Source organism: Garra rufa, chromosome 11, assembly GCF_049309525.1.
Source record: "Garra rufa chromosome 11, GarRuf1.0, whole genome shotgun sequence".
Classification (NCBI taxonomy): domain Eukaryota; kingdom Metazoa; phylum Chordata; class Actinopteri; order Cypriniformes; family Cyprinidae; genus Garra; species Garra rufa.
In genome coordinates this window covers 24,134,201-24,149,352 of record NC_133371.1, presented here as the reverse complement: position 1 = coordinate 24,149,352, position 15,152 = coordinate 24,134,201, and the positions used below count along the sequence as shown (strand labels likewise).

The 15,152-nt window shown below is 37.5% G+C and overlaps 1 protein-coding gene across 1 annotated transcript in view; it reads right to left on the bottom strand.

Annotated features, from left to right (window-relative positions):
* The window catches only part of sipa1l3 (signal-induced proliferation-associated 1 like 3), a 130,676-nt gene that overhangs the window by 59,884 nt on the left and 55,640 nt on the right, over positions 1–15,152 (bottom strand). The window lies entirely within an intron of this gene.

Sequence of the window (15,152 nt, the reverse complement as noted above, 5' to 3'; positions counted from 1 at the left end):
CCTTGCATACTCTAAGCACTTTGGATCCCCTACTAAGGGTGTGTGATAATGACAACAAAGCTGTTGTTTTTGTTTTCTTTGCACACAAAAAAGCATTCTCGTTGCTTTGTAAAATTACAAATGAACCACTGATGTCACATAGACTATTTTAACGATGTCCTACTTCTTTTCTTGGTCTGGAAACATTTCAGTTACATTCCTGTCTATGCAGGATCAGAAAAGCTATTGGATTTCATCAAAAATATCTTAATTTGTGTTACAAAGATGAACGAAGGTCTTAGGCGTTTAGAACGACAAAAATGTTCATTATTGGGTGAACTATCTCTTCAAATATAAACATAAAATCGCCTGTGGGTGGCAGCAAATTGCTGCACGAGTCATTGAGTCATTCATTCATTCAACCGATTTGTTCAAACTGCTGATTGATTCAGTAACAAAACACTGTATGCTGCTCAGAGACGCAAAACACTTCTGTAATGGCTTTGTTTGGAACTACTTTCGTTGTTGAAATACAGCAAAAACAAAAACTGTCATGTCTAAAATGTAAGTCACTTAATATTAACTTTTTGTTTATTGAACTCTTTAATATCACATTTCAAATCATGCTGATATTTGGAGAAAATGTCACTCTTAGTGTGATATTAACTAATAAAATCAACCAAAAATTCAGACAACTCAGGGCTCGAAATTGCGACCGTTTTGGTCGCATATGCTCCCAAAATTTAATCTGCGCGACCTCAAAATGTATTTGGGAGCATTTGTGCTAGTGCGAGAAATTGTTGTGGTGCGACTTGGTTTCATTTCTTTACAAAACTTTCGCTAGCCTAACTACTGCACAGACTGCTGTGAGCTGATACAGTGACAGGTTCGCCGTTCTCTCTTTTGATTGTGGACAATTAAAAGGTCTCAACAATCTGATTTTGATTGTTATATTTCGCGCTACAGCGTACTTTCTGTGAGATACAATTCTGGCGCCTCCGTCTCAATATACTGTACAACGCGGCATACATTCACAACAAACGATAACTCAGCAGCAGAGTTCCACTCACGCAGGGGCGTAATTTCCACTGGGGACACGCTTTTCAAAATCCCTTTTGTGTCCTCCCACTTTCAAATGGTTTTGTTAAAGTAATCTCTTGTATTGTAGAATGCACGCTACAAGCCGTCGTGAGTTTCGCACGATCGTTAAAACAAAACCAAAAGTAAAACGCGCACGTGCATTCAAAAGCAATTTTAATACCCCATGTTTAGAGAGCGACTCCCCAATGCGCGCAAATTAGGCTACATAAAATATCTAGGCTGTTATTAGTATGTGGGCTATAATAAGTTGTGTAGTGTCTATAACTCTTGTCTATAATGCTTGAAAAAATCGGTGTCTATTTGCACTTTGAATATTGAAAGAGTAGCCTACTTTGATCATGCCTGCATTTACTGTCTACACGACAGAAGTGTCGTTTATTTTTTGTTGTTTATACTGCAGATTGTTTAAAAATGCAGTGGTTGCCTCTAATTTAAATGGCTCTACCTATAATAGAGAAAATAAACATCTTGTTCATGTACTCATATAAATACTCATATTTACTCATATAAATATATAAAAAAGGCTTTCAGAATCAGCCCATTTGCTTGTAAAACATCTGCAATCAGAATCGGCCGTGAAGAATCAAGTTTGGCGCATTACTAAAAAGAAATTAGGTGCTCCTAAATTTTTTTTAGTGCTCCTAACTTTTCGAAGTTGGGAGCACCAGTGCTACCAAGTAAAAAAGTTAATTTCGAGCCCTGCAACTGTTAGTATGATAATTAACTATTAATACTTTGTTGACCAATTACCAAGCAATGCTTTTGTTCAGTCTGTGGTGCAAAAAGGTCACATTATCAACTGAAGAAAAAACACTTACGCAAAACATGGTCAAAGTGTCTGAATAATTTTTGGTCCCAAATGTTACAAAATTTTTTGGGCATAATATGTCACAGTTTTTTTTTGCTATCCTTACTTACATAAATGAACTATAGTGTCCTGCACCCACTAATTAAAAAAAAAAAGAATATTATATCTGGCGTATGATGAAATTTTGGCTTTGACTGTGCATCTTAGTGTATGTGAGCACTCTCTATGCGTTTTTGTTTGTTTTTCATGATATACTTGATAATGTCAAATTGAATATTGTTTAAACAACAATTCCGATATTACCGTAGATAATGCATATCGCACAACCCTAGCCCCTACTTCTCGTAAACCTTTTTCCCTAAAATTTTTCCTGCTAGGGATGAGCAGTTTTGAGAGGAAAATGCAGAGAAAAGCTGACTGAAACTAAACTGAGAAAAGAGGAGTAGGATGAAAAAGCGAGACAAGAAAAAAAATAGGCTGGTAGCAGAGAGAGGAAGTGAGGTGAGAGGATTTCAGATGTGGATTTCTCATACTCTTTTGAGGCTAATCTCTATTCCTCTTCCTGGCAGATATTCTGTATTAAAGCCACAAATATCACTTTGCTAAGCACCACAAACTCATCTCTGCTCTCGTATTCACCTTTCAGTGTCTATGCTGTTGGTATATAATGATGGAAAGGTTTTACCAAAACCTGTACGCACATAACTATAACAACTAGGTGTGCACACTAACCTACTCAAAGTTCAATACTTTTACACCACACCTACTACTATATGACCACACACCTCACACCTCTGACAGGTGCTGACAGATTTAGCAGCCATGAAAACCAAGACATGTATGACAGATGGAGTCATTGGGTCAGCAAGGTAAATCATCCAATTACCTGACTTAGAAAGTGAGATTAAAATTCTGCCCACATTCGGCTCAAAAGGTTATATAACAAGGACTCTGCATTGGATTACTGATGAGAGCTGCTGAGTGTATAATGAGGTGGACTGTTTTACAGGCTTAACGGAGAATGGTGAAGCATAGGACTGTAATACACTCTAGATTTTGAATGAGACACTCAAACTTTGTGACGGAGAGAAAAGCCCCTCAAGTCCCTGGGTCTCTCCACATGCTTCATCCCTTGCTGTGAACAAAAGACAAAACGAAACTGACAGAAAGTCAAAGGACAAGACAAACACAAAAAGACAGGATACTAGGCAGAGGAGCTGGAAGAGAGGAAATCTGACAGGCTTTGTGGTGAAGGAATCCAGGCAGGAGAGCGAAAGGGAATCCAAATCCCAGCGACTCGCTTTAATATGAAAGTCAGATTGCATCAGGCTTCACTGCAGCTCGATGCCTATGAAAAGCCACTCAGCATCGCCTATTCCTCTGTGGAACTTCACGTTATCTCCCTGTTTATTGTCTCTTCACATCTCAATCTCTTCGGTCGCACTCCATCCATCCAAATATTAGATTGCACATCCACAGCTTGTCTCTCTATTTGTGATAAGGAGGTTACAGTAATGGCAACGTATGATACATCTGTCCATAAACCAACAGGGTTAATTTCAATCCCATTGTTATTGTTATCTGCGTACAGGCCAAAACACGGCAAGCTATGCGTCATTACCTACAAGATTAATGCAATTTACAAGACCTTTCTCAAATCTCTGAGGTGAGATTTAGGTTCAATTCAATCCCACCCCAAAATCCATCCCTTGAGGCCGAGGTTCTTCAGTTCTCTTCATTTCAAGGTCAGTCTCAGCTTAAGACATGAATGTCTACTATATCCTAAGGCATCATCCTAACTATTACAGAACCTCACTGACTGATTTGGAACACTCTACAAGGGCAACAACGTGTACGTCACATATAAATATCGTTCTATTCCCATACGGTTTTATGATTTTGTCAGTTAGAATTGCTCTACATCAACTACACGCGTTAAAAGGTTCTTCACAGCAATGCCATAGAAGCATTTTGGATTCCTCAAATAACCATTCGGTCAAAGGTTCTTTAAAGAACCATCTCTTTCGTACCTTTTTATAATCTGAAGAACCTTCTTTCGCCACAAAGAACCTCTTGTGAAACAGAAAGGTTCTTCAGATGTTAAAGGTTCTTTATTTTTAAAAGTGTAGGGCTGGGTTTTGACACAAATTTCACAATTCAATTCTGGTTCACAAGCTTGTGATTCAATTCAATATTGATAATTTTGAATATATGTGACCCTGGACCACAAAACCAGTCTTAAGTAGAACAGACTAGTATATGTGTAGCAGTAGCCAAAAATACACTGTATGGGTCAAAATGATCGACTTTTCTTTTATGACCAAAATCATTAGGATATTAAGTAAAGATATTTAGCAAATTTCCTACTGCAAATATATCAAAACTTAATTTTTTAATAGCAATATGCATTGCTAAGAACTTCATTTGGATGACTTTAAAGGCGATTTTCTTAATATTCAGATTTTTTGCACCCTCAGATTCCAGATTTTCAAATAGTAGCATCTCAAATATTCTCCTATCCTAACAACCATACATAAATGGAAAGATTATTTATTCACCTTTCAGATTATGTATAAATCTCAATTTCAAAAAATGACCCTTATGACTGATTTTGTGGTCCGCTTCAATTACACACTCAATTGTTTTTAATAGTAAAGTTAAAAATACATAACTATAAATATTTCTACTCAAATTAGTTGTTCTTTTTTTAATATAAACATTTAAATGATGGCTGTCATAAAAACTTGATGGATTTATTGAAACATAACTTAAACACTGAAGAACAGTAAAAATTACAATGAATGTTATATGGTGCATATATTTAGCAAAATGCTCCTCTCTAGAGTTCATTTTTATAGCTCACTAACAAGTTTATGGTCAACGAATATGTTTTTTCTGAGGTAAATGTGACGCTATGTTACACTGTTTAAAAGCTGTTATTATAATGATGTCTTTGCACAGTTCTAACACTCACTGAGCGATTACAATAAACAGGATACAGATTTTGGTAAGTTGTACTCTTTCTTACAACTTAGACTTTGAACCGAGGCTACAGTTAGGGTAGGTTGAAAAATCGAATTTTCTCCTCCAACTTCAAAATCATCCTACATCACTGCAGAAGTATCGACCCAGTGTTTAGAAAGTGAATGTTCAAAGAAGATCAAACGGTCTTTCAAAAAAAGGTAAAACAGCGATGTAGGGTGATTTTGAAGTCGGAGAAGAAAAAGAGATGGGAGTTTTTTAACCTACCCTAACTGTCATGAACCAGAATAACCAATCGTTTCGCTAGATAAGATCCTTCTTCCACGGCTGGGATTTTTAGAGCCCTTTGAAGCTGCATTTTGGAAGTTCAAACTCGTGGGCACCATAGAAGTCCACTATATGGAGAGAGATCCTGAAATTTAAAATTTAAATACGACTGAAGAAAGAAAGACATGAACATCTTGGATGACGAGGGGGTGAGTAAATGATCTGTACATTTTTGTTCTGAAAGTGAACTTCTTTAAGATTTAAGAATCAATATCGTTTTGTAAAAATGAGAATCAACTAAAATCGAGAAATCAATATTTTTACCCAGCCCTAACATCAACAATGTTTTAGATCTGTGGTGTACATCTCCTCACTTATAAATTACAAAGATACATTGCTAATTCATAAAATATATCTAACTTCAAAACAATCCAGTCTACAACTACAAACACATTCTTTCATTACAAACAGTGCATGCTGTTATTCACAGCGTTTGCTCTCAGCTATGCTATTGGCAACAGTCACCGAGTTCAAATACACTATGGAGCGCGGCCACAGAGCCGCACTGAAGGTGGCTTTTTGTTTCAATGAATGTACAAGTACTTCAAGGCGAGTCCGTGTAAAAGCTTCCCCCAACGTTTGGCTGATGCCACATCCCAACACTCACAGGGCAAGTTCTCAACAACAGCTGCAGAAATAAGGCGTTTCTCTCCAATTTAATGTTTCGTTTTTCCTTGGCCTGTAAATTCCTTTTTTTTTGTTCTTTTTTTTTTCATCCGAGTGAACTGGGAAAAGCCAGCATGAACTGTGTGAATGAGTGCGAGTATGCAGACTTTCAAATAACACACTCCTGGGAAGCAAGCCGACACCAAGTGCCAAATCTGAAAGACTTCAAACTGTTTTTAATTGCTCACATAGTAATTAGCTCCGATTCTGCTACTTCAAACTGAGCCCACACACATACACACACAGAGACGATTACATGTAACCAGTAGTGATTTCAATTCTATAATCTTAAAGGGATAGCTCACACAAAAATGAAAATTCTTTCATTAATTAGTCACCCTCATGTTGTTCCAAACCCGTAAGACCTTTGTTCATCTTGCGAACACAAATTAACATATTTTTGATGAAATCTTTAAGCTTTCTGACTCTGCATAGACAGTAGCACAACTACCAGGTTCAAGGCCCAGAATGGTAGTAAGGACATTTTAATTTGTGTTCTTAAGATGAATAAAAGTCTTAAGGCGGGCGTACACGGTGCGATTTTTGAGGTCGTACGAGCTCGCATGCGATTTTTGTGGTTATCGGAGGGAATCGTCTCTTCTCGTATGGTCGGGGCACGTATGGTGTATGACAACTTACGAGACGAGCAGACTGCCTTACGAGCACTTCACGACCTCACGATCATTTTTAAACATGTCAAAAAACTTCGGGAGCTGTCGGATTGAAGACGTGACATGTGTGCTGTTGAACGAGCTGATTTGTTGAGTTTACTGCAAATGACCAATCAGAAGCTAAGAAAACCACAGAAGAAGATGAACATGACAGCGCCACACGGTGACTTGGACTATTGAGAAAGAGGATAACTCGCTGAACTTTGGCAAGAACAGCGAGCGCTGTATGAGGTATCGATCGGTGATCGATCACCTATTGTTTGCTACAGCTATTGCTAGCTATAGTGGTGGCCAACTAGCCCCCTCTACGTGCATAATACTACGTTTGCAACGAGTGTACACACACGCAATGGTGATCACACGGTTCCTGCATGTGTAGCAAAGTGTCACAGCTCATATTTTTTATATGCAGTTATGAGATAGACAGAGAGCAGTTGTATTGAACAGTACATACACAGTTTATTATACACAGCCTTCCTCTCAGAATGTGATTGCCTCGGAAATCGGCAGGTTTTAAAATCGTGCCGTGTACCACTGCGTCCGTAAAAAAAGTCACTCGTGACGTGTGCGTGGCCATACGGTCTTCCGACTGTCCGAATTCGCACCGTGTACGGCCGCCTTTACAGGTTTGGAACGATGTAAAAGAGCGAGTAATTAATTACAGAATTTCCATTTTTGGGTCAACTATCCCTTTAATACGGTTAAAGGAATAGTTCACTTCCAGAACAAAAATGTACAGATAATTTACTCATGCCCTTGTCATCCAAGACGTTCATGTCTTTCTTTCTTTAGTCGTAAAGAAATCATGTTTCTAAAGAAAAACATTTCAGGATTCTGAACTTCCAAAATGCTATTTAAATGCAGCTTCAAAGAGCTCTAAACAATCCCAGCCAGAGAAGAAGGGTCTTATCTAGCAAAATTATCTGTTATTTCCTAAAAAAAAATCTCAATAAATTAGAATGTCGTTAACATGCTTGGATACAGCACTTTGTGAACAGCCAGCTTCTTTGGCAATGAATGTTTGTGGCTTACCCTCCTTGCGAAGGGTGTCAATGATTGTCTTCTGGACAACTATGAGATCAGCAGTCTTTCCCATGATTGTGTAGCCCAGTGAACCAAAATAAGAGACCATTTTGAAGGATCAGGAAACCTTTGCAGTAGTTTTGAGTTGATTAGTTGATTGGCAAGTCACCGTATTCTAATTTGTTGAGATCAGTGGGTTTTTGTTAAATGTGAGCCAAATCATCACAATTAAAAGAACCAAAAACTTAAACTACTACTGTGTGCATTGAATTTATTTAATACACAAGTTTCACTATTTGAGTTGAATTACTGAAATAAATGAACTTTTCCACAACATTCTAATTTATTGAAATGCACCTACTTCTTATGTCAAATGCTCTTATTGTCTTGTCTCTGTGTGTACTCTGTGTATTCCGGTTCAAGACAGTTAGGGTATGTTGAAAAACTCCCATCTCATTTTCTCCTCTAACTTCAAAATCTTGGATGACAAGGGGGTGAGTACATTATCTGTACACTTTTGTTATGGAAGTGAACTTCTCCTTTATTCTGGTTTGATGTGAAAACACCATAATGCCTCCACTAACTCGGGCCTTCCCATCAGACATCGAAAAACAGAATCTGGTGGTAGCTTGTGAGCCCTGAAGCTTTAAATCACACTCTTCTCACACATACAAACCCAGCCTACAGCCAGTGACTCAGCGTATACCTGCCACGGACTGCCAGAACAGGATCTGTCAATCACAACACAGCTTGCTTCCTCCATCGATTTCCTGTCACTTTGTTTTTGGGGTGTCAGACATGAACCCCCTGGCTGTCACAGCTGGCCAGTGTGTGTTTAAAAAGGATAGATGTGCAGTGGAGGACAGGGGCCGCGCGTTTGATCTGCCCTATAGGGTTTACTTGACTGGGTGTGAAGGACAAAAGAAAGCTTGTGACGCAGGAAATGAAAGCGGAGGGACACGGTGAAGACAGGAAGGTCGTTACTGTTTCATGAGGCTGTGCATTTGACCCGCATTTGCTTCTTGCGTGCAGGCAAGGGCTGGTCATAATCCTTTAATTCACTAAGATAAGCGGTGAAGGTCAAAGGTGCATAAAATCCATAGTGAGAGTGAAAGCTAATCAATGAAGCAGAGAAAACACATGCAAATTAGAATTATAGATTATGGGAGGTCGTGTGTACACGCGCCACATGGTGGGAGTTAGCGGAACAAACAGATACACATTCAGTGTGTTTACAATATAAACTAGTTGTGATTTGCGATGTCAGCCTTTAAGAAAAGCTGTTAAGTTATATTTAAAGACATTGGTAACTGTGAAAATAAAAGTTCAGCTTCTGACACTTATTGGTCAAACAGAAAAAACTTATTAGCCAATGCCATTAGTTCAAAAATGTAAAATAATGGCCACTTTAGTGTTACAGTGCCTTCCAAAAGTATTCATACCCCTTCATTTTTTTTCACATTTTGTTTGGTTGCAGCATTATGTTAAACTGCTTTAAATTAGTTTTTCCCCACATCAGTTTAAACTCCATACACCATAATAATGACAAAGCAAAAACCAGATTTTCAAATTTTACAAATTTATTAAAAATAAAACTGAAATAAGCAAATTGCATAAGTATTCATACCCTTAACTCAGTACATAGTTGAAGCACCTTTACAGCCTCTTTTTGGGTATGATGTGACAAGCTTTGCACATCTGCATTTGCCAATTATCTGCCATTCTTTGCCTCACCTTTTCACCTCTCAAGCTCTGTCAGCTTGGATGGAGTCCTAGCTGTTCCAATCATCTTCCATTATGGATAATGGAGGCTACATGCTTCTGTGAACCTTCAATGCAGCAGATTTTTTTCTGAACTCTTCCCTAGATCATTGCCTTAATGCAAGTCTGTCACTGAGCTCTACAGGCAGTTATCTTGACCTCAGCACTTGGTTTTTGCTCTGATATGCAATTTCAGCTGTTAGACCTTTTCTGAGAGGTGTGTGCCTTTCTAAATCATACTCATTCAAATGAATTTGCCACAGTTTAACTCCACTCGAAGTGTAGTAACATCTAGAAGCAATATGAATGCTCCTGAGCTAAATATCGACTGTCCCAGACAGTGCATGCAACGGGATCTTTTCAGTTTTTTATTTTCAATAAATTTGCACAAATGTTAAAAACCTATGTTTTGCTTTGCCATTATGAAGTAGGGAGTGTAGATTGATGTGGGAAAAAAAGTAATTTAAAGTAGTTTAACATTAGGCAGCAACATAATAAAATGTGGAAAAAAAATGAAGGGGTATGAATAATTTTGTATGGCACTGTATATTAGTCTATTACTGAGGTAATTTAATGTTTATCCAAAACAAAAAAACTAAATTAAAAAACAATAAAAGACTCCACACCCCGACTAGACATGTTTCATAGAGATATGTGTCCCTGGACCACCAAACCAGTCATAAGGGTACATTTTTTGAAATTTAGATTTATACATCATCTAAAGCATGAATAAATAAGCTTTCTATTGATGTATGCTTAATGTTTGGCCTAGATAAAACTATTTGAAAATCTGGAATCTGAAGGTGCAAAAAAAAAAGAAACTTGCCTTTAAAATTGTCCAATGAAGTTCTTAGAAAAGCATATTACTAATCAAAAACTGAGTTTTGAAAATTTGCTAAATATCTTCATGGAACATGATCTTTACTCTCTTAATGATGTTTGTCATAAAAGAACAATCAATAATTTTGCCATTCAGTGTATTTTTGGCTATTGCTACAAATATACCTGTGCTACTTACGACTGGTTTTGTGGTCCAGGGTCACATATATGGATGATAAGAACAAACTTTCAGAAAGTAACTGATACATACTCAACAAATACGGCAAATAACTGTAACCTTCAGCTAACCTTTAATTGCACAGTCACCTAAATAAAAAAATAAAGTTGTGCATAAAAACGGGAACATTGCTCACAGCAGGTGACAGTAAATCTCTTGAAAATGTATTGCTGAAGGTGGTGAATGTGTTACAAAGTCAGCTGTGATGCCTGAATTTAGAGACAACTTTTTAGAGAGGGTTGCACCATGCTGACAGTAGTTACTGTTAGCATGCTAATGCGCACAGCATGCCCTAAGTATAAAAACCCTCAGATCATTTGTGTTTCTAAACTTGTCAACTTTAAATCACTGCTGCTGAAATTGTGTGAGATAAAAACAAGCAAAAATAACAAAGAAACTGTTGCCGTTCCAACACATCTTGTGCTACAAAATGTTGGTATCAAGGTTGAAATCAAACATTTAGAACTGAATGTTCCAACATGCATGTTACTGAAAAATGCAGTCTAGATAGTTAGCTCACTAGGTTTTGAGTGGCAAACTGAACATGTTGAATCAAACATTTGAAACCTAACATTATAATTTCATTGACCGCTGTTTGTGCAGTAAACGGTAAAACTGTTTGCACTACAAACCAGTCTATTCGTAATTAGGATAATACATTAATATAACATGGTAAGACACACTAGCTTCAATCAGCAAAATGAGCTGTTTTGTACAGCTAAAAATACCTGGATGCGAAAGAGACCAGAAGCCTCGCACATTAAATTTTCCTGTTAATAAAAAACAGTTAGGTAGGTTTTGAAGCATGGATGCTGGTTTGAGCTGGTCCTGTGCTGGTCAGGACCAGCTTTGGACCACCACATGACCAGCTTAAACCAGTTGACGACCAGCAAGGACCAGCTTAAACCAGCATCCATGCTTCAAAACCTACCTAACCAGCATATGTTGTTTTTTTTCAACAGGGTTTTTACAAATGGCTGAACAAAAGAACCGATATATACAGGTATGTATGGTGTGAAAACGAATGTCAAAATTAAGAATAACAAGGGACCTTCTTTAAATGCTTTTAAATTTTTGTATCTGCAAATCGGTTTTGAAAATGATCAATGAAAAGCTACTGGAGAGGGAGGACATTGTAATCAGAGCTGTGTTTTTGTTTTGTGTTATGGGATTAATAATAACGGAGATAGAATGTAGATGTATAAGTTATTAAGGGTCAACTCGTGTTTTTCAGGGCTGATAATGATTGTTACAGATCAAGTAGACCGTTAACCGATATTTTGAACCGATATATACAGGTATGTATGATGTAAAAATAAAAATTAATGTCAAAATTAAGAAGAACAACGGCTCTAACAAAAACTTTCTTTAAATGCTTTTAAATGATTTTATCTGCAAATCAGTTCTGAAAATGACACCAGTAACCATATAAATGCTTAATATCGGCACCGATAATCTGCCACCATCTATCAAGTTATTTAACCGATAAATACCATTAACATTAGCTTTCTGTATGTTTACATCTTGTACCACTTTAAAATACTGTTCCGTACTTAACAGGTGCGGTTTCTATTGCATGCGTTCAGCTAATTAACATACACATATGCCAATGGTACTTCCTATTGTGCTTGGTTAGATAATACTCTGAAATAGAAGCTTTTACATTAGTTTATCGGCAATAGGAATTGCCGATGTTCACAATAGGAGTTTTATCAGTTCCTATTGATCTGGGTTAGATAATACTGTGAAGTAGAAACTTTTAGATTATTTTATCGCCAATAAGAATTGCCGATACTTACAATAGGAATTTTATCGGTTTCTATTGTGCTGGGTTAGACAATGCTCTGAAGTAAATGCTTTTAGATTATTTTAAATTGCCAATAATAATTGCAGATTTTCACAATAGGAATTTTAGCGGTTCCTTTTGTGTTGGGGTTAGATAATACTCTGAAGTAGAAGCTTTTAGATTATTTTATCTGCAATAGAAATTGCCGATATTCACAATGGGAATTTTATCGGTTCCTATTGTGCTGGGTTAGACAATACTCTGAAGTAGAAGCTTCTAAATTATTTTATCGGCAAAACAGTTTTAAAAATTTACAGATACCGATAACCATAAAAATGCTTAATATCGGCACCGATAATCAGCAAGCATGATAATCATTCGATCCCTATAATTTATTTGACAGATAAATGCCATTAACATTGGCTTTCTGTATGTTTTTGTCTTGTACCACTTTAAAATACTGATTCATGTTTAACCAGTGCTGTTTTGTATGGCATGTGTTCAACCAATAAATATACATTTATAAATGGCAATGTTACAACATTTTGAGTCTGAATTTAAAAATGTCAATTTAAACATTACAATATCTCTTTGATGTTTAAATAAATGCATCAACCCTTAACCACCACCACCACTAACCGACTAGTTAGGTGTTAAATGCCCTAACCCATTTGTAATAGTAGCCGATTCTGTCATACTAACAACAGAAAACAAATGATCTTAGGAGGCCAGCGAGTTACTAGGAAATGCCCATGTGTGCCATCTGGCTGGCATGTGATCAAATAGTGCACAGGTGTTCAGGTTAGTCAATGTGACAGTCAAAGCGACGGAACATGTGTAATCTGTCTAAGCAAAAAGTGTCTAAGCACATGGCTAAAACAAACAGGATTAGTATTTTTATGAAACAGGGTGGCGACTATCCACACCCTCACCTGATGGCAATAAAATTAAACACTGACCCATTTATTCAACCATCCAAGCAATACAAACATGACCTTATAAGCCATATAAACACCTGATCACATTTAGGACAACCTGGCAGTATTCACACTCAACTGGCCGGGAAACCAGAATCTCTGGATTCTCGGAAGACCCCAGAAGCTGAACAAGAAAAAATGAGAGGAGGAGGAAGTGAATACTGCTCAAGGGCAACAAAACTCGAAACACCAGTTTGTCCTCGGGGCTACTAAACACGGCAGTACAAACACAGGCATAGACATGCTTTGTTCAGGTCATTGAGAGATGTCCCATTATCACACCACACAAACACACAACACGGCAGAGGAAAAACAGGTCAGCCCACGCACCAGACAAACAAATCAAATATCGAAACAAACAGATGAGGCTGCAGGCTGAAAATCTCCCAGGTGGGGTGTCGGGGAGTGGCCTTCTGTCTGTTTATGTCTTCAACAGTACTCTTATATCAATAAACAGCTCTTGTGCAACTGATGGAAAAGCTTGTAATGGATTCACACTAGCTGTCAGGCTTTATTCAACAATATATTCTCCCGTGTCAGTCTTCGACACCTGTTCACAACAGTACCACGACGCATGCGTGTGATGCTGTCGATGCAGGAGCCGGCGTTCTGGTGCGGAACCTGGATGCTCTGCACCTTGTTTACAAGCAGAAGATGCATACTGTACATAAAACAGTGTTCGTAGAAATGTCTGAAGATTTCGACAGAGAGGATGACTTGCAATTGTGTGCCCAGTCTTATTTATTGGAACCATGAATGAATGAACCAGAAGATTAAACAAAAGAGATGAGGTTTTGCATCAGAATGCCAGCTTTCGTCACGGTACTCTTGTGAACGCACGTCGAAGACTGATACGGAAGAAAATTAATTAATTATTTAAGTTACTTTTTGTTGTTTTCTTTGTGGACAAAAAGTATTTTTGTAGCTTCATCAAATTAAGGTTGAACCACTAATGTCACATGGACTATTTTAACAATGTCCTTACTACCTTTCTTGGCCTTGAACCTGTCAGTTGCGTTGCTGCCTATGCAGGGTCAGAAAGCAAAAATATCTTAATTTGTGTTCCAAAGATAAATGAACGTCTTACGGATTCAGAACGACACGAGGGTGATTAATTAATGAATTAATTATTTCTTTAAATGTCATCTAGGTAGCAAGGATCAAATCATACATGCCAGACTGAATGTTCCAACATGCTAGATAGTCAGTACAATAAGTTTTAAGTTTGAATCAAACATTTCAAAGTGAACATTACAATATCAAATTTAATTGTGTTAATCAAATATGTTGAACTGAACAATTCTAACATGTCTAACATGACCCTAAAACTGAACATGTCTATGATGTTAAAATATGTTGCCTAGGTAGGTAGTCAGCATACAAACTTGTCAGATCAAACGTTGCAACATGTCTATGATGCTCAAAAATGGCATCTATGTACTAAACTCTCTATATTTTGTAGGGCTGCCCCTTAATAGTCAACTAACCGTCAGACCAAGGCTTGGTCGACCAAAACTGTATTAGTCGCTTAGTCGCAGAAAAAAAAAACAAACATGAAGTGGCAAAATCACGCAGTCCGTGACGAACAGAACGCTAACGGCTAGTCTATGAGGTAATACAGTACATCGGGCAGAACATTCACATATGCTCACCTATCATTCATCGACCTCAAATATGGCTTTTCATCTGAAAAATGTTTGTAGTAGCAACTTTACATGGCTTAGAAAAATGTGCGCTGTTCAATTTTGCGGAGTGTGGAAGCTGAATAGTAGCACGCTCACTGCATGACAGATGGAGGCGCCAGTGCGGTCACTTGTTCTTAAAATGCTCCGTCATTTTAGTCATACAGATAAAATACATCTTTCAAATCTATAAAGATCTCTACGTTTATTTGTGTGCACTCACAACAACAACGAAACGTTGCGCTTTTATAAAATAATGAAAGCAAACAGGATGCGCTTTTTGCCATCTCGGTCTCTGTGAACTTGAGCGCGAAACTTCGAAGCTGTGTATA